The sequence below is a fragment of the Meriones unguiculatus genome, chromosome 18, assembly GCF_030254825.1.
Source record: "Meriones unguiculatus strain TT.TT164.6M chromosome 18, Bangor_MerUng_6.1, whole genome shotgun sequence".
NCBI lineage: Eukaryota > Metazoa > Chordata > Mammalia > Rodentia > Muridae > Meriones > Meriones unguiculatus.
In genome coordinates, this window is record NC_083365.1 from 26,281,524 (window position 1) to 26,300,957 (window position 19,434).

Below are 19,434 nucleotides of genomic sequence, written 5' to 3' on the forward strand. Positions count from 1 at the left end.
GAAGGCTTATAAAAATCAACCAATAATGGAAGCGCATATTTGCATAGCTTTTAAACAACAACTCATCATTTCTTTCTTTAGTCCTCTGTTGCATTTTACCACTTAACTATAATTATACTAAGTGAGAAATTTTATTTTACCTTGAAGGTACCATAACAATATTTGTGTAATTGTTTAGTAAATTTTCTGATGTTCATTGAACCTTTAAATTTTATGTGTTGGGAATTTTTAAAAAAGATTTATTCATTTATTTTGTTTTCTTTTAAGATTTATTCTTATTTTGTGTTTTAAGAGTGTTTTACCTACATGTATGTCTGTGCACATGTGTCTGATGCCAGTGAAGGACAGAAGAGATAGATCCTCTGGAACTGGATTTAAATAAGATGGTTGTTAGCTGTCATGTGGATACTGGTAATTCAGCCCATTTCCTCTGCCAGGGTTCTCAGCTGCTAACTCATCTCTACAGCTCACATGTTGAGAATTTTTATTTGCATGTGTCTTTTCTGATGCTTAATTTTTTTAAATATATAAAAATGCATAACTTAGCCTTCTTTAGACAGATCCCTTGTGAAAACAAAGGAGAAGAGGAAAGCAAGGAGATAGAGGAGGGACTCACACACACAAATAATTAGCTGCCTTTGTTTTTCTCTTACTGTTTACTTCGTTGTATTGTTCTAATCTTTTTCTTTTGGCTGTTTGTTTGAGATGGTGTCTTACTATGTATCCCAGACTGATTCTCAAATTGCTTCTTCCTGCCTTAGCCCCAAAATGCTGGAGTTACAGTTACCTCCTGATTTTATTCATGATACTTTATTTTATTTCATTGATTAAAAGATGATGGAATGTTGTTTTCTCTTTCTAGCTTTAGTGTAATATTTACTTTCATTGTGAGTTCACATACACATATGTATACTCCCTCACTGAAATATTTATTTTAATTTATCATATACTATCTCTACTCAAGTACAAAACCTCTTGGTTATACATTTAATAATGCTTTTTCATCCTCACTCAGATGAAAAAGGATGCAAGCTTTGCTATGAGTAGTTATCCTCAATGGACTTCATTCAGTTTTTTTTTTCTCTCTCTTTTCTTTCTCATGTAGGTCATGCATCTCATTCTGTAATGCTGGGATTATGCGAGCTAAAACTGCCAAGTGTGACTTAACACACAAACACCTTACCTCATGCATTTCATTGTAAACATTCATTCCATTATCAGTAAATAGTAAAATTGAGAGCAAATATGACTCCTGACCCTGATGAAGAAATGAAAATGTTTCAAGTCTGTATAGTCCTTGTTAGCCCATGGCATGTGTTCTAACAGAACACAGTTCAACTGCTAGCGTCTAGCTCTGAGTCTAAGTCTCTAGAGGTGTTGTACATGTAACTAATCTTTCCCCACTCCTTTGCCTTCACCAAGAGATCATCACATCTGCAGTGATCTGCTTGATGAGCTGCACATGTTGTCAAAGTGGCCCATTAGACATATCAGAAAGAATAACAGGGTCAGAGGAACCTCTAGGTTAACTATCTACCCCACAGAACTGTGCTCTATATGAACCCTAATTGTTTGAAGACACTGGCTATGTGTTTATTTTGTTATTCGTCAAGACATTTATATTAAAGTAGGTTAGACTCATATAGATTCTTAAGAAAAAGACTGAACATTTATCATATTCAACCTTAAACTGCTTGGCCAGTGAGCTTTGAGTTCACTCGAGTTTATGGCCCTTTGGTCAGATGTTACTCTTAAGTTGACCTTTTATATTGCACGGTGTTTCTTTTAAATTCAGTATTGTGGATGTATTTTGTAGGTATCTATAATGCAGCAAGTTTATGAGTGCGGTAGCCATGTCATATCCAGAGAATGTTGTGTCTCAGTATTCCTTCCTAACCTCTTGCTCTCATATTCAGTCTCCTTCCTTTTCTACAGCATTCTCCGAGCCTTGTAGGGGATGGTGTTATTGTCCCCTTTAGGACAAAGCATTTCAAAAGTCCCTTATTCTCCATCCTTTGACCAGCAGTGAGTCTACGAAATAACAGCCACCATTTCAAAAGGAAACTTCTAAGAGCGTGGCCAAGAGTAGCACTACTTGGGTGTTAAACCTTCAGGGCCATCCCCAGTGACCTAATTCTTTGAGAAAGGGTCTACCTTTCCAACCATCACTACTAGCTGGAAAACGAGTGTTCAAACACATGGGCATATGAGAGACATCTCATGTGCAAACTGTAACAGACTAGTTTAACAAAGAAAGCAAACACTGGGAGCCTTAACACAACTCTGGAGTCCACAGACTAAATGATTCATGGGCAGATTCATTTTTGGAGCTATCAGAGAAGTGTAAAGCAGCATTCATGATATTTACTCTTCACGGTTTCTTTGCTTACAGTCAGTACTTCACCTAGTTGGTCTTTATCAAGAACAGGGACACAAATCTTTGTTACTGGAGGAACAGGACTCTTGACAGTATTGTTTCTATATGATCCTCTCTAGTAGGGTTTTTTCACAGTGCAGAGTGTTCTCCATCACTGTGTCTTCTTAAACGGTAGCTGCTAAATACACATGCTGCCGAACACTTGACATAAAGCCAGTCAGAGAAAAATTTTAAATTTTATGTCATGTTAACTAAATATTAAGTCTCATTTGTCAATGTGGTTATAGAGCTTCAATAATGTTTTAAGAGTTCTATTTAGTCTGTGTCTGTATATCTTGTATTACTTTTCCCATGATCCAGGATCCAGGGATGTCTGCTTGTTTATTATTATTATTATTATTATTTAGTTTGGGATATTTATATTGTTCTTTCAAGTGTCTTATTCTTTTCCCATCTTCATTAGATCTGCTGATGAGACCTTGGAAAGCTGTCTGTATTTCCGTATTCAGTTTTTTAGTTCAACAACTTCTCTTTGGTCATTTTTTAGATATTCATAGTCTGATAATATTACTCATCTGTTCGACACATTATTATTTTAAATTTGCAACTGATAATTCTAATATCAGGATCTCATGTGAGTCTGATTTTGATATTTGTCTTTTGTTTCCCTTTCCTTTAAAGCACTTTCCTCAGAAGCCACACATTTAAATCAGGCATAAAGAGCAGCCTGAACTGGCTACCTCCTGTAAGCAGACAAGGATCCCGGTAGAGGGACAGGGACACCAACCCATCTACAAAACCTTCAGTACTCCCTGCCCTGCCTATAATGTATGCTGGGGTATAGGTGGCACAGAAACTGTGACAGTGGAAAACCAATGACTAGTCCAGTTTGAGACCCTACACTGAGAGGGAGGCCACCCCTGATATTGCCTGGAGGTCCAGGACCCAGAGGATAGAACCAACTATGTCTGGCAAAACAGAAAAAAAAGTCAATGAAATAATTTCTAATGACATTCTGCTATGCTCGAAGATTGTTGCCTAGCCCAATTATAACCAGAAAGGCTTCCTCTAGCAACTGATAGAAGCAGAAGCAGAGATCCACAGCCGAACATTAGACGGCTCATGGGGAATCCTGTAAAAAAGGGGGAATAAGTATTGTAGAAGCCAGAGGGGCTAAGGACACCCAGAAGAATCAACTTACTTGGCCTCAAAGGGGTCCACAGAGATGTAACTGACAACTAGAGGGCCTGCATGGGACTGACCTAGGCTCTCTTCATATGTGTTGAAGTTGTTGTATGGCTTGGTCTTTTTGTGGAACTTGTTACAGTGGGAGCAGGGGCTGTCTCTGAGCCTTTTGTATGGGACTCTTTTTTCCTACCGGGTCACCTTATCCAGACTAAATATGATGGGAGGTGCCCAGTCTTATTGCAATCTGATATGCCATGTTTGGCTGATATCCATGGGGTGCCTACTGTTTTCGGAAAAGACAAGGAGGAAAACTGGATGGGGGTGGGGTGGGCAGAGGGAAGGTAGGTGGGGGAAGAAGATATGGGGGGAGTGGAGAGAGGGGAGACCATGGTCAAGATGTAAGACGAAAGAAAACTTTGTGTATTTAATTAGTATATTCTTATGGCCTCCCATTGCTCCACTTTGTGGCAACAACATTCCCAATCTACTTCCATCAAGATCTGTCCATTGTAGCTTCTCAAGAAAAGGAGGAATCCCTTTGCTTTGGCAAGGAGGAAGAGTCAGCAGACTGCTTTTCTCTAGAACATCTTAGTCTTAGAGAAAGCTGTGGAGAGAGCACTGTAACTGGCAAACCAGGAGGTTTCACGCAAGAACTGCATAGTGGTCCTGATGGCAAACGGTAACAGGTGATTCAGCTCCCCTAAAACTAAGGCCTCAGAACTTTCTCATCTCACCCTTCGCATCAAACTCAGCCTCCTGACACTTGATCGGTCACTGCGGAAGTGACCCCAGGTAATGACATCGCCATGTTCTGTCTGGGCCTGCTTCGTGACTTTGGCCTGGCTGTCTGCAGTAATTCCTCAGTTCCTGGACAGAACTAAGAAACACCACCCATTTCTATTTCCCTGGATTTTCCTTGAAGCAAGAACAAGGTGACGACTGCTCAGTTCCTCCCAGGCCAAAACCAAGATTGCAACCTCGTACTAAGCACTTAGATCCACTGAGATAATTTCTAAATGCTGAAATATTTACTTTCTCTTTTTAAGCATCTCTCTTAGGAACCTGAGGTCTGCTTCTCACACACATAAGATGCCTCTGAGAGGACGAAGATACTTGATTCTCTGCAGCCAGATAGAAGACTGTCTAGCAAGTGTTTGAGGGCAAAATTTAAAGACTATTTCCTGATAGAGTATAGATATCACTAAATTTATTGTTGGGTGTCTCTTCATACCGAGACATCTCTGAGAATGCTCTAGGTCATGTCACGTTCGAAACTAATTATTCATAAGTTGCTTCTCGTTTCTTAGGGCCCATGCTGAGACACCTAATAAAGGAAGCAAGTCACTTTATGACCTGGTCAGGCTCTCTATCCAGTCTCACTTATGCCTCTGTCTGTCTCGTTCAGTTCCTTCATCCAACTGGCCTCCTACAGTTCCTCAGGCTTTCTACTCCCTGACCCTCATAGCGCAGTTACCTATGGCTACAATGCTCTTCTGTTCCCTGGGAAACTTCAGCTTACAGCTAAACCGACAGGTTGCTGTTTATTCTGTCACAGGAATATTCCTCAGTTCATCTTTTAGTAAGTCTCACGGGTATAATTAATTCTTTAAAATTATCACGTAGTTCTTTGTTTAAGATCCGTCTCACCCAGTCTCAGCTACACCCTCAGGGAGCCTGGAGACTGCCTGTTTCACTCGCACAATCACTCCTGTGTAGCCTCACAGCTCCTGGACAACATTTGCAAATGCATCGATGACGGATGGATGAATGAAAATTCCATCTCTATTTTCATCTTACCAAAAACCAAATTCTTGGTTTGTGGTTAGGTGGTAGGAAAGCGTGGAGAAGCAGTCAACCCAAGCAGGGACTCCCAGGAAAGAAAATATGTGCAGAAATGTCATTTAAGAGATGAGATGAAAATTCTCCCCTAGGGAAACTCAGAAATATTTGTGAAGAGACTGTTCCTTACTCTTTTGCAGATGTGGCCATGGCTTAATTTCTTTGGTTACTGAAGGAGACGGTGCCCCAGAAAAGCAGAAATCTCAGGGCCACTCAGATTGCAGCAGCTATAAAAATGTGATAATCATTATCAGCTAACTAATCTTTTCTCTTCAAGTTTCTCAATGATTAGAGTGAACCATGAAAAATTGCCTCAAAGCCACAGATGACAGAATGGTTCCCTGGGCAAGTTTTGTGGTGGTCCCAAGACTCCTGGAGTCATCCCAGGAATTCAGGCTTGACTTCGCTGAATGCATTCAAAAGCAGGCACACTCCACTCCCTTGAAGGGTGAGGTGGTAGATAGATACACAAAATTAAACATAATTTTGGATAGATATTTAAATCTATACTCTCTATCATACTTGCCACTGTACAAAATAAATCCTCATGTATTATCACTGTTACTTATAACAACCCACTGGAATAGATACTTTTCCCCAGTAAAAAGAAAATAAAACAAATGAAATTTTAAATGTCTCCACCAAGAAGAAAATGTGCACTCTGTCTTCTGAGGGACTACAGGTGGTAAATCTCATTTTGGCCTTAGGTCTATCCTTATGAACAATATCTATGACATTTCAGGAGTTATTTTTTTTATCATCTGCTATTGGCTCTCACCTGTAATTGCCACCCTAATCATTTTAAATATTGATGCCATTTAAGGTGATGCAACCCCTGAGCATCAACATGCTTTAATGTTTGCCTCTCCAATTGTAGTAACTTCCATCCAAACCCAACTCAAAGAAAGAATCCTTTGCCTTCCAGCCCCAAACTCCTCAAAAATATGCACAGTTAAACAAGAAAGATGGAAGTGTGAGGGCTAGGCAGCTCCTGAAGCAGCTGCTGCACACAGAGAGTGAGTGTTCTTTATGGCGGGTTTTAGTATCTGTTCCAGCTGTAAATGTGCAATATAATCCGAACATTATACAGAGCAGCATTCATTTCAACGTGTAAGCTTTATTGACAAGAAGGCAACTTCAAAAGAGATAGCAGAGCCTACTTTGTCAATCGTGTGTTTGGGAGTTTTTTTGTTTGTTTGTTCGTTTTGTTTTTTCTTTGTAAGGACAGAACAGATAATGGTAGCCTACATGGCAATTTGAATTGCAAGTGTAGACATATAGGTAGTTTGGTGAGAAGCTTATGCAAGAAGTCAGTTTGGGCTAATTAGAACATAAGACAATTGCGACGAATGACTCACAGACTGATATTCATACATGATGTATATGTGAATTAGTGTACACCCTTGTACAGGCTCAGATACTGCATTTGAGTAGCTTGTTTGGGTCATATGGACAAGCACATGAGGACAAAGAAGACTGCAGCAGACACAAAGCTCCCTCCAGCTCCACCCAGCATGTGGTCCCATTCATGCTGGGGAGTTTACCTGCTGGCAGTTAGGAATTCCTCCTGCTGTGCATGTGTTGAGGTACTCAGAGCTTCCTTCTCTTTTGATTTAATAACAGCATGTACCACAGCAGTGTATTTTTCATCCTTACCGAAATCACATTTCATCTCTTTCTTGAAAGGCTTATTAAATTAACCCATAAACCATTTGAGTCTGGATTTTGAGGTTATTTGCTTGTACTCAGTTTTCTTTGGGGGAATCTTTTTTTGTTTGTTTGTTTGCTTGTTTGTTTAGGATTAATTCCATTTATCTATTTATTTCCTGCTTTTTTTTCACTTCCACCCTCTCTTCCTATATAACTCCCGTCTGTGTCTCCCCACCAACTCCCTACCACCAACTCTAAAATTCATTATCTTCTGTAATTATTATCATAGAATTTCTAATAATCACACATATGTTTTCAACTATTGTTGTGTCACACTTTTAAAAGACATATATCCATTTTCCGAAGTCTTCAAACTTAATTGCCTATGAATTTTTTTAAAATGTGATTTGAAAAGTCCTTTGTTTCCATAATATAATCCTAACACCACTGGAATTTCTTTTACTTTCACTTTTTTTTTTTTTTTTTTTTTGCTTAATTTGTCTAGGTAAAAGTTCATCCTATTTATTTTGTCCAAGTTCTGAGTTTTTCCAGTTGCTTTATTGTTCATCTCACATTTTTTATGCATCTGTCATTTTTTTCTTTTGTTTGTGCTTCAGTTCTATCTATATTGAACTGATATAGTTCAGTTCAAACTTATTGAGTTAAATGTTCACCTCCATTTTATTTCATTTTTCTGAAATATTTGGTCTACATATTCTTTTAATCTTGTTTAATTAGAACTACTTTTGAAATTTCTGTTGATTTCCCCTTTGAAAGCAAAGAAGCACACTAGTTATATATTTGATACATACAAATAAGATTTATTTACTTTTAGGTGTACAAATTTGCTCATGTATGTACGTATGTATGTATGTATGTGCATCCAACTCATGCTTGGTGAGTGAGGAAGACAGAAGAGGGTGTCAGATCTCTTACAATAGGAGTTAAAGACTATTGTGCGCCCCATATGGATGGAAGGAACCTAGCTTAGTTCCTCAACAAGAGTGCGTGTTCTTAGCTGCTGACCCAGATCTCCAACCCTGATATACAAATTAGTTAGGCCTTAGTTATTAATTTGCTGTTTTGTTTTCAGAGAACATCTACTATGTGACTTGTTGATTTTCCTCTGTGGATAAATACAAAACCAATATGCATAAATGTTCCAAGTGTTTTCTTCAAAATGTATATTATCTACTAATTTGAAACAAATAACCTTTAATGAGTAATAGTGTGAGATAGCTGAGTTATTTAGATGTTGTGTATTTCACTTGCTGTCTTTCTGCCTTCATCTTCTCTTGGGAATATGGTAAAACAGCAGTTTTACTTGTATAATTGCACCACTGCATATATTTAAAAACATTGCTTTATGTTTTTTTTTTCCTGGTAACTTATTTTATTTATTTATTTTTTTACTAATTACACTTTATTTACTTTGTATCCTCCTTGTAGTTCCCTCCCTCCTCCCCTCCCAACCCCTCCCTTCCTCCTCCTTCTCCATGCATGCCCCTCTCCAAGTCCACTGGTAGGGGAGGTCTTCTTTTCCTTCCTTCTGATCCTAGTCTGTTAGGTCTCATCAGGAGTGGCTGCATTGTCTTCCTCTGTGGCCTGGTAAGGCTGCTCCCCCTTCAGGGGGAGGTGATCAAAGAGCAAGCCAATCAGTTCATGTCAGAGACAGCCCCTGTTCCCATTACTATGGAACCCACTAAGAGACTGAACTTTCATGGGCTACATCTGTGCAGGGGTTCTGGGTTATCTCCATGCATGCTACTTGGTTGGACTATCAGTCTCAGGAAAGACCCATGTGCCCAGATTTTTTGGATCAGTTGCTCTCCTTGTGGAGCTCCTGTCCCCTCTGGGTCTTACTAACTCCCACTTCTTTCATAAGATTCCCTGCAATCTCTTCAAAGTTTGGCCATAAGTCTCAGCATCTGCTTTGATAGTCTTCAGGGTAGAGCCTTTCAGAGGTCCTCTGTGGCAGCTCCTAACTTGTTCCCTGTTTTCTCCTTCTTCTGATGTCCATCCTCTTTGCCTTTCTGGATGGGGATTGGAGTAGCCATTCTAATATCTAATAAAATAGACATTGCTTTATCTTTAATTCAAATTCTTTGGAAATGAAGATTGCTACTCCAACTCTATTTACTTCACACATCATTCCATCCTTAAATTGTCATTGTTGGAATCTACTTTAAATGTGTACTTTATAGACCACTGCTTCTCAAACTGAGATTTAGGAAAAGACGGTTTTCCCAAATTTTTAAACCATTTGTATTGTGCTTTACAAAGTACAATGAATATACATTTTCTAGAATATATATATATTGTATATGAAATAAAAGTCTGTAATTTCATTATTAGATTTATCAGACTGAAATTTCTGAGTTAAATTTCTATAAAAATCAGTAAGTCCTCATTCTCAATTTCTAAGTTTATTAGCATAGATTGGTAATCAAAGTCACAGGCTGGTCTCAGAGTGTAGCATGCTTGCAGCACATTTTAAGTTTTCTCGATGGCTTTTTACAAACTCCAACATGAGTCTGTTTGAAAGAATATGCCAGTTTTTAGACAACATGTAACTCTAGGCTGACCTCAAACTCACTCTTACCTCAGGCTGGCCTTATAGTCATTCACGACGCCCCCCCTTTCTTAGCCTCCTCCTAGCCTGGTACTCTGAGTCAACCTGTAGAGATTTATTTCTGTCATCCAAACTCATGGAACAAATTTACTTTTACACTTACTGTGATTAGCACACTTACCAAATCTGGTGGACACACATCAATTTTATTTGTGCTTCATATGTCAAAAGTGGCTTTGTTGACGTAATATTTCTGAACTCCGGATAAAACCTGGAACAAAATAAAACAAGGTGCTTACTAGCGAAGTTTGGCAAATATTAAAATAAGCAAGGTCAGGAGTGTTCTGGCCTCAGGTGATTGCTCGGATATATAGTGTTTCATTTGAGAAAGTAAAATTCACTTTGTGAGATTGTTCTGTATATCTTAGGGTACTCATTATCTTCACTTCCTGACTGCTGAGTGCTGATACATTCCAATTATTCTAAGAATGAAAACCCTTGTCACAAATGCTCCAAATACTTCTCCAGTGCTGCCATATCCCTGCTGGAAACAGTTGCTCTAGAAGGGAGCAGGTCAGATACCCTCTCAAGGGATTTTCCCATTGGTCAGTGTCCACACTATGAGAGTGACTGGGATAACTTGACAGTATTTTTGGCTACATGAAGTGGTTGAACTACAGTATGATTAAAGCGTGATTAAAACTGATACATGTAGAGGATGGACATAGCCAGGTAGAACCTGGCTATGCTGATGTTTCCTGCCTGATCCTGGCTGTGGGATATATTCTACCCTCCTGCTTTATCTAGTTTTATTTCCTCGCTGCTAAGAGAATTTTAAACTAGTATAGATAATTACTGACAAAATATCATTTAATGTTACATACAATCAGGTATTGTAAAGAGCTAAATAAAGGAGATGTTCAGTAAGGATAAACCTCCAGGAATACTTACAAGGCAGGATTGAAAGCTTGCTTGTGTATTTCAAAAATAGATTAGATGGAATACAGGGAGTATTGGTTAACTTTAGAAGTTAAGGAAGAAAGTGTATCCAAGGATAAATGAAATATTCAACCCATTTCTTGTCAATTATTTTCTTGAAATAAAAAGCTAGGGCTTTTTCTAAGAAATAAGTGCTTCTTACATAATCTTCACCAGGAGGCATTAAGCGTTTCCTGGCAACAGAAATGTTTTCTTTGGAAATAGCTAATACATGGTAGAATTTTTCAGGATTTCAGTGTCTGCCAATGTTACCTTTGGTACAACTTTGCATGGTTGTTTGCTGGAAGGTCTGTGGGAGATTTCTTTGACAGTGACATATTTAATGACGTAGAGGCCAGCTACCCAGCATGACTAGTGCGGGTAAGTTACTGAAGTTACTGAAATGTCAAAGAATTAATAAACACCACTATTTCTGTCCATGCTGCTTTTGCAGTAGAGCTTGGAACACAGTCACTTCCATAACCAACTGTCATCAAGGATGAAAACTTTAGATATTAAGGTATTAGAGGAGACCTGACTCAGTTCAGTTATCATAACTGAACTTTGGCTTTGTGACAATTTGGAAACAGCAAACAATTTCTAGAGGCTCAATCATCAAAACCTGTTTCAAACTTAAATTCATGATGAATTCGAAGTGTTCAGTAGTGCCTGCCTGTGCTGTGCTGTGTGACTTCAGTGCAGCCATGGTTCTCAAACACAGCATAGGCACTTTGCACTCAAAAGCCCATCATATCAGCAATACCAAGAAATGCTGTCTGAGACATGCATGCTCAGCTGTGAGACTGTTACATGGTATGAATCACAGCACTTTTTACTACATAGAGAAAGCATTTGCTCTTTTCAGAAACATAAAACAAAACCAAATAAAAAAAGGTTGATGATTTTTCTGTTGCCACTCCCCAGGAAGAAGAATAGGATATAGGTTATATAAAGATGGAAATGATAAAAATGAAAGTTGTTGGTCAGGGGAGTTCAAAATATGTTATTGCTGTTACCTTGGTTACTTCCAGAGGCTAAAGGTACGTCAGATTGGTACAGACTCCACCCTTACAAGACACAGGAATCAGAGGATTCCAGCTCTCTCTGACTTGAAAGCCTCCTTCGTGAGGGCTAGCTTTCATAGTGCCTGAAGATGCTATGCAAGCTGCGCAAGTAAGGAAATCCATCAATAGTCCTAACCAGCTGTGATACCTATGAACCACTACACTGAGAAGCAGGGCAAGATAACAGCAAAGGTGAAACAGCGGCACTTATACCTTGGTGGTAATGAGCAGCTATCTAATTGGACATAACTGCTCAACAGGAAGAAATGATTCCCGCACAGAATACTGAGTCTCGTAGTTACTGAGGCCATCCAGCTTAGAGGAGAACACAACCTCTTCCTTAATCCAGTATAATTCCTCACTGCATTCTCAATATTTACCCTTGTATCTACAAATGATTGTGTTTCTCACTCTTCAGCAAAGAAACCTGTTTCTACAGAAAGGAGAGACAATCATAGAGAGCCACAATGTTCAAAATTCAGTAACCAACTCAGTGCCCATCACCAAATGACAAATCTATAGTACGACCCCTACACCTAAGGCTCAGATAACATCACGAAAAAGAGAGTGAAAAGGTTTTAAGAGTAAGAAGATAAGCAACTTTGTTACAAGACTGTGTCTACTCTTTATTCTCAGGTAATGTCTATCTTTGTGACTGAGGTGTGTTTCTTTTTTTACGCTGCAGAATGCTGGGTCTTGTTTATGTATCCATTCTGTTAGTCTGTGTCTTTTTATTGGAGATTTGAGCCCATTGATGTTGAGAGAGATTAATGACCATTTATGGTTAGATCCTTCTATTTTAATGTTGGTTGTGGTAGTGTGTGTGTGCTTGGTTACTTTTAGTTTTGCTGTAGCGTGGTTATTTCTTTCCTGTGTTTTCCTGGGTGTGGTTAGCCTTCTTGGATTGTATTTTTCATTCTAGTATCTTCTGTAAGGTTGGATTTGTGAGTGGGTACTCTTTAAATTTGTTTATTGCCGTTGAATATCTATTTTCCATCTATGATGATTGAGAGTTTTGCTGGGTATAATAGTCTGGGCTGACATCTGTGTTCTCTTAGAGTTGCATGATATCTAACTAGGCCCTTCCTGCTTTCATAGTCTCTATTGAGAAGTCAAGTGTGATTTTAATGGGTTTGCCATTATATGTTACTTGACATTTTTACTATGAAACTTTTAGTATTTTTGCTTTGTTCTATATATTTAGTGTTTTGATTTTTATGTGGCAGGAGGATTTTCCTTTATGCCTAATCTATTAGGTGTTCTGTAAGCCTTTGTATGCTTATAGGCCTCTCCTTTAAATTAGGGAAATTTTCTTCTATGATTTTGTTGAAAATATTTTCTGGGCTTTGGAGACAGGAACCTTCTTTTTCCTCTATCCCTGTTATTCTTAGGTTTTATCTTTTCATGTTGTCCTTGATTTCTTGGACGATTTGAGTCAGGAATTTTTTTAGATTTAATATTTTCTTCGATGGATACATTGATTTCTTCCACTGTATCTGTAACACCTGACATTCTTTTTTCCATCTCTTGTAATCTGTTGGATATGCTTACCTCCATAGTTCCTGTTTTCTTCCCTAAGTTCTCCCTCTCCATGATTTCCTCAGTTTCTGTTTTCTTAAATGTTTCCATTTCCATCTTCAGATAGTGAATCATTTTGTTGATTTCCTTCTCCTTTTTGTTTGTTTCAGCAAAGTGGCCTGATACAAAATTAACTCAAAGAAATAAGTAGCCCTCCTGTATACAAAGGCAAAAGGGCTGAGAAAGAAATTAAGGAAACAACACCCTTCACAATAGCCACAAATGACATAAAGTACCTTGGAGTAACCCTAACCAAGCAAGTCAAAGACTTGTATGAAAAAAATTTCAAGTCTCTGAAGAAAGAATTAGAAGAAGATATCAGAAGATGGAAAGATCTCCCATGCTCATGGCTTGGTAGGATTAACATAGTAAAAATGGCCATCTTACCAAAAGCAATCTACAGATTCAATGCAATTCCCATCAAATTACCAACACAATTCTTTACAGACCTAGAAAGAAAAATTCTCAACTTCATATAGAATAACAAGAAACTCAGAATTGCTAAAACAATCCTCTACAATAAAAGATCTTCTGGAGGTATCTCCATCCCTGATCTTAAGCTGTACTATAGAGCAACAGTTATAAAAACTGCATGGTACTGGCATAGAAACAGAATGGTGGATCAATGGAATGAGATAGAAGACCCAGAAATAAACCCATACACTTATGGGCACCTGATCTTTGATAAAGATGCCAAAACCATTCAATGGAAAAAAGATCTTCAATAAATGGTGCTGTTCCTGATTTTTTAAATTGTTTTATTATTATCATTTATTACAATTTATTCAAGTTGTATCCTGGCTGTGCCACCCTCCCTTGTCTCCTCCCAATATTACCATCCATTCCTCTTCGCCCTTATGCCCCTCCCACAGTCCACTGATAGGTGAGGTCTCCCTCCCCTTCTATTTGACCCTAGCATTTCAGGTCTCATCAGGACTAGTTGCATTGTCTTCCTCTGTGGCCTGGAAAGGCTGCATCCCTCAGGGGGAGATGATCAAAAAGCCTGTCACTGAGTTCATGCCAGAGAAATCCCTGCTCCCTTTATTAGGGAACCGACTTGGAGAGTGAGTCTATGGGCTACATCTGAGCAGGAGTTTTAGGTTCTCTCCATGCATTGTCCTTGGTTGGGATATCAGTCTCTGCAGGGCCTCCAGGGCTCAGTTTCTTTCTTTCTTTCTTTCTTTCTTTCTTTCTTTCTTTCTTTCTTTCTTTCTTTCTTTCTTTCTTTCTTTCTTTCTTTCTTTTCTTCCTTCCTTCCTTCCTTCCTTCCATTTCTTTTTCATTTTTTATCCCTGCTGTAGCCCCCTCTCCCATTCCCTCCCAATCCCACCCTCCCTCCATCATCTCCTCCCATGCCCCTCTCCAAGTCCACTGATAGGGAGGACCTCCTCTCCTTCCATCTGACCCTAGCTGATCAGGTCTCATCAGGACTGGCTTTGTTGTCCTCCTCTACAGATTGCCACAATCTCTTTGATTTTTATCTTACAGTATAAGTAGATATTAGCCACATAATATAAAATAACCATACTAAAATCTACAGACCTAAAGAAGCTAAACAACAGGGAGGACCCTAGGGAGGATGCTTAAATCTCATTCAAAATGGCAAATAGGATAGATACCAGAAGCAGTGGAAGAGACAAAGAATGGGATGGTAGCCAACTCTAGAGGGTTTTCTGAAAGTCTCCACCCAACAGGGGATAGAAGCAGATGCTGAGACTCACAACCAAACTTTGGGCAGAGCGCAGGGAGTCTTATGGAAGGGGTGTGTGTGGATAGAAGGACCTGGAGGGGACAGGAGCCCCACAAGGAGACCAACAAAGCTAAAACACCCTGAGTCTGGGGGTCCTGTAGAGACTGATGTACCAACCAAGGAGTATGCTTGGAGAAGACCTAGATTCCCTGATAAGATGTACTCAATTGGCAGCTCAGTGTTCATGTGGGTTCCCGAGTAAAAGGAACAAGGGCTGCCTCTGTCATGAACTGGCTTGCCTGCTCTTTGATCCTTTGCCCCTGGTGATGCGGCCTTGCCAGGACACAGAGGGAGAGGATCCAGACAGTCATGATGAGACTTGATAAGCTGTAGGCAGATGGTAGAGGAGGAGAACTCCTCCTTTCAGTAGACTAGGGGAAGGGGATGTGGGGAAAGAGAAGGGAAGGTGGGAGTGGGAGAAGTGGAGGGAGAGGGCTTCAATTGGGATGTATTGTAATAACAATAACAGTTATTACTATTATTATTGAAAAGACTGTGTCTGACAGGGAAGCTATGCCCAATGAGTGATACCACTGTGCAAACAAGACCTGTCAATGACTGCATCAGTTGACATGCCAATAATAGACTGGAAAATCTCATAGTTGCAACCATAGATGAAAAGCTACAAGAAATTAGGTACCACTGAGAAAAAGAGAACCAGTCTTACCTAGGTATCACCCTAAATAGTTATCCAATCCCAAGTGGTCAGCCTTAAAAACATACACATTAAAGTAACACTGAACAGACTCAGTGGGTTGCATTTATATCTTTATTCACATACATACATAACAATAATAATTAAAGGAAATAGGCCATGCATTTGAGGAGGGGTTATGAGAGGAATAGAAGGAAGAAGAGAGAAGAGGAAATGATATAGTTATATTCTAATTAAATTTGAGAAATGTAAAAAAATGAAGCTAAAAAAGTCAAATTTTCTTTTGTGTAAAAAATTTTACTTTTCTCTTTAAAATTTTCATTTATATTATTGTTAATAATAATAATTATAGCATGCATTTGTGTGTGTGTGTGTGTGTGTGTGTGTGTGATATGTCTAAGTATGGGCAGTGTGTGTGTGAGTAATTGTGGAGATCGGAGACAACTCCATGAAGCTGATTCACTCCTTCCACCTGTATGTGGATTAAAGATGGTCTCGAACTCAGGTTGTCGGGTTTATGTGGCAAGCACCTTTACCCAATGAACCATGTTGTTTGTTGTTGTTTAATGTATTCTTTGAAAATTTTATACAGTATGTTGTTTATCCTATTTTTTCTAGTCTCCAACTGCAGTTCTTGTGCATACTGCCCGTCTCTTTGACTTCCCGTGTCTGGAAAAATCTGTTTCCTTAGAATTGTCCGCCCCTTTTTGTTTTTACAATCTTTTCACCTCCCTCTTCTGCATAGACCCCTTAGTTTTGAGGGTAGAAGCATGATCAAGGCATTCCATTCTGGGATGATGACTTCAAAGTTTCTCACTTTCTGCCTGGTAAACAGTCGTGAGTCTATGCGTCCATTCCCATCGACTGCAAAAGGTTTCTCTGATGAGGGTTGAACAACGCACTGATCTATGGGTTATATGTCATTAGGAGTCATTTCATTGCTATTCTAATTCAGCAGAATAATAGTAGTAGGTTTGCCCTTGGACCAATGACCTATTTAGCTTCAGGTTCTTGGCACTATTAACAGTATCAGATATGTGTTTCATCTCAAGCAGTGGATCTTAATTTTAATAAAAACATGGTTGGTTGCTCCCCTAACATTCATGCCACTATGGCCATTATTGCAGGCAGGTCTTCATAACAAACTTCAGGGTTCATAGTATGAGATCGATAGCATATTCTATCACTAAGAACCAGAAAGAGTGAAGCTTCTAGGTGTGTGTCATCTGCATTTCTCCATGTCCTATGTCATAAGTATGTGGAGTCATCAGCAATAGTTATCAGAACTGTTAAGCTGTGAAGAGTAACTAACTGGCAACACCAGCAGTAGCTTTTAGTGTTTAGTGTTTTGGGGAACTTCTATGGGAACTTTTTTGGCCAAGTACTCAAAATGATGCAACTTATTCCCAGAATTGGTAATTTTATTTAGTAGAGTATTGTGTCTAGTTGGGTCATTGTCTTTTATACAGTGTCTATTTTAGGAAGCCTCTACAATGGTAGGTTTCCATGTGGCTTTTACAAAGACCCCCGCCCACATCCCACACCCTACTCAGCTCTCGTTTCTCCATCACCTTTAACCCTTTTATTCTAGTTTCCTCTTTACCACTGTATAACACCACACTCTAGTTTACATTCTTTGGAATAATCCTCTCTTACTTTGTCCCTTGCTAAGCTAACCTTTGTGGATCTTCTAAACTAAAAACATATCTAAAGCATAAAATCCAACGTCAGCAGTTAGGAGAAAGCACAATGTTTCTGGGTCTGAATTACCTCACTCAGGATGATTGTTTAGTTCCAATCTTTTTTTTTTCCCTGCAAATCTGATTTTTCTTAACAGATGAATAATACTCCTGGAAACAGCCAAGATGTCAATCAACTGATACATAAATAAAGAAAATGTATATCTATACAATGGAATGTTATTCTGCAGAATCATTTTGCTGGCTTTCTTCTCTTTTTACTTTCATTGGCTATTCAGCTATTTATCTTACCAAAGAAAACAAGTAATTGTTTCACGGTATGTTGCTCAGGCTTTAAGGTATCGAACACAATTGGAATTCTTGGATATAAGCTGCAATCTATGATCTAATGCTTGAATTGGGAGAATTTATGTCCTATATAAGCAAGTTTCCTTATTGCTGACTAAACTTGTTAATGTTATTGCTGTTATTAAAGGTACAGGGTAAGTAATGATTTGTTAATACTTGGCTATAATTCTACTTTCTGAAAACAGTTGGAAATCATTAGGGCCAATAAATTCTTTATAGTGTTTGCATGTTTATATTTACTTTTGGGACAGGGTCTCACTGTGTAGCCCTTGCTGGTCAAAAAATTGTTATAAAGACCAGTCTAGGCTCAAACTCAAAGAATTGCCTGCCTCTGCCCCCCCCCGTGCTGGGATCATGTTTACATAATTCAAAACAACAAATGAGAAAATTATGGAAAGCAAATATATTTGTGAGAACTATCTTTTAAGAATTTTGAAAACTGTTTTTGGATCATATAAAATTGTGTTTGAGAACTCATTAAAAGAAATAAATACAGTGGGAAATTAGAAGTTTCACAATGAATTCGAAGGCAAAAGATAAACTCAGCAGGTAAATAGTTCACTTTACTTTGTTTACAATGTTTTAATTAGTTTGACGTGATAAAACAGGGTCAGATGAAAGAGGAGGAGGTCCTCCCCTATCAGTGGACTTGGAAAGGAGCAGGGAGGAGATGAGGGAGGGAGGGGGGGATTGGGAAGGAATGAGAGAGAGGGATACAGCTGCGACACAAAGTTAATAAAATGTAACTAATAATAGAAGAAAACAATTTATTTATTCTTAATTATGTAAAATGAAGGTAAAACTAAGATTGTGCTTCTATTATTAAATATTTGAACACACACACAAATGAAATTTGAGAGATAGTATGATAGGTGAATATAAAAATGGCACCAAAGTTATTACCTTTGACAAGATTACTTAATTAAAAAATGGATGTTTTGTATAGCTTCCACATATATCAATAACAAGAAATAGCTACTTGAAAATCAGCGCATAGCAGATAAGTAATATAGGCCAACAATCTTTTCTTTTTCACTTCAAAGTTTCTGCCATATTTATTTTTTTCTTGTCAAACCATATTTCTATACTATCTAGTTCCTTATCTTAACTGTCTGCTTTGTTTAAATAAATGTGACCTTAATATTTTTCATAGTCTTTTAAATAGCTGTTTGCTTTAGAAACCTTAACCAGTATTTTTAAATACTCTGCATTGGTCAGTTTTTCTATAGCAAAATAATGAGATAAAGAAAAATGTTTTCATGTCATTTAAAAAAAAATCAATGGTTACAGGCATGAGGGAAGTTTCTCAAAATGATTCTGAAATTTTTGTGTTTCTTCTTGCTCTATCCTTCCCACCTTCAAACTATTCTCAATGAATCTTATAATCCTCCCCCTTCCAGTGCATCTTTCATGATCATTTCTTACAGGCACTCCTATATTCAAAAGAAAAATAAGTGAATGTTGGGAAACCAGAATGTGGGAGGATGAATGAGGAAGGAAGAAACCCAAGTTTTCTTTAAACAACAAATTTATAATAGTTCATGTCAGCAAGGTGTGGGCTATTTGCCCCTGTAATCCCACTTTTCTCCAGGCCCTGATTCACTCACGCTTAGGATTTTATGTACATATTTTTCTGTGGGGGATTGAAAAGTACATGATCAATACACAACAAATCAAATTGTGTGGTTTTCCTTTCTCAGCTTGTGTCACTGATCTTGGCACCTCACTACAACTG